Here is a 1,938-nt window from a genome sequence, read left to right as displayed (position 1 = left end):
TTTGTGAATATGTAGACATTGCTTACTGAGCAAAGAACAAAGTGTAAAACCAAGGCATAACATTTTGTAGACTCCTAACTTCAGGTGTTCCTTGACATACTTGATATATCAGGTGTTCTTAGAATATATTTGTGGCAAGCTTTACTTGAATTTATCATTGTCAAAAGAATACAACTTTCAAGTTACTTCCTTACACCATGCCAATCAGTGAAATCATATTTTTGTCATACCCATAGTGCAAAATGTTGCCAGTAAGTTTTAAGGTCCTAAAAATATAGGCATTGTTGGTTTCAAAACTGGCAAAGATACTTTGGGGGAAGAAAAGGCGTAAGTTATAGGTACGAACCTGCAGCTGGGTTTCCGGAAGAGGTAGGCTTGGCTCGCTAGTTAACCACTCGTATGTCCCCCTGCCAGCATGTCCAAACTTCCTCCAGCTGCTGCCCAGCAGTCCCCGCATGTTTTCATCTGACCGATGCACCACTCACCCTTCCACCTCACTGCCCAGATTTCAACAATGCTGCTCGCTCTTGGCCCGGATCCAGCTTGGATGTGCTGGGCTGCTGGCTGTTGGTAAACTGTTCTCTAATGAGTGACAACAGGGAAAAGAAACCAACCACAGAGACCTCTCAGGACTGACTATACGTTTAAACTCAGTGCCTCTGGATTTGTTTCTGTGGCCTTTAACATGGTGAGGGTTGGCATCAGATATCAGATATGGAGTAGATTTCAGACAGAGGAGTTCTCTGCATTAGCATTATTACAGTGCAACGGATGGGCTCAGCGAATACACAGCTGTTTATATTTAGATGTAAATAGGACCCTCTCCCTTTCTTCCCCACATCTCTCTCCGGAGATATGACTGAGCAAGAAAAACTCCCCAAGCTGAGTTTCCTTTAATTATTTCTGGATTCTGTGATACAGAGCAAAGGGGTATTTGGTAGGGAAGCAAGACTCATTAATAACATTTTAGTGAATTATTTAGATGAAAGATGCTAATGATAAAGTTGTACAGAAGCCAGACAGACAATAGCTCAGACTGTTTGGCTGGAATGTTTGCTGGTTTCAATTTAAAAAAAAAAAAAATAGAATTACCAAAACCTAAGTAGTCTTCCTTCTGATTATCTTCTGAACTTTATGAAATTATTTGTATCAAGCTTAAAGTAAAAAACTTTCAATTGGAAGGTTTACTGAGGTAACTTTAGGAGGTTTAATTCTACATATTTGAGAAATTAACATTTGAGGCTGAAATTTTTTTCCTTAAGTTTCAAACATTTACCCAAACTGTTACAACTCAATAATGCAGCTCCTCACATCCTATGTAAGCATCATTTCCATCCAAGTGATTGTCATGATCATATTTCTTCTGGGATTTTTTTTCTTAATTAGGATTCTGAATCTGGCCTATCGTGGTCTGTGGCTAGGTTTCAGTAGGAGGTGAATGCTAAACTTTGCCGATACAGCCACTTTTCTTGGGAGGACCCATAGTGTTCATTACCTTTTCAAAAACAGCCGTTCTCCCCCATACAATTTGGCACTTTCCCAAACTTCTTATTTGTGGTAAAAGTTTTCACTGCATTTCTTAGTGCCTCCATGGTATCCTAGTGTAGAGCTCCTTTGTCATTTCATCCTTTTATTTCTTATTGTGGAGTAAGTGGATTTTGTGCTTTTAGTTAAAATGTTGCCTTGTTCCATTGATGTGTTTCTATTTATTTTAAGTCAATCCTATATCCCCACTGCTGATATACCAGAAGCACCTGGCCACCAGTGCACTATTTTGTTTTTGTGCTTTTGTGTGTGTGTGTGTGTGTGTGTGTGTGTGTGTGTGTGTGTGTTGCATATCAGAGGCTTTGCCAATGCTATGTCCTCAACATAGACCATCCTTCTTCTTACTTAAATATCTTCATTTCCTGAGATGCATATTGGAAGTCTGGATCAAAA

Source organism: Hipposideros armiger, unplaced genomic scaffold (assembly GCF_001890085.2).
Source record: "Hipposideros armiger isolate ML-2016 unplaced genomic scaffold, ASM189008v1 scaffold_120, whole genome shotgun sequence".
In the NCBI taxonomy this organism is placed as follows: Eukaryota; Metazoa; Chordata; class Mammalia; order Chiroptera; family Hipposideridae; genus Hipposideros; species Hipposideros armiger.
The sequence above is the reverse complement of the archived record's forward strand: the minus strand, read 5'-3'. Positions refer to the sequence as shown.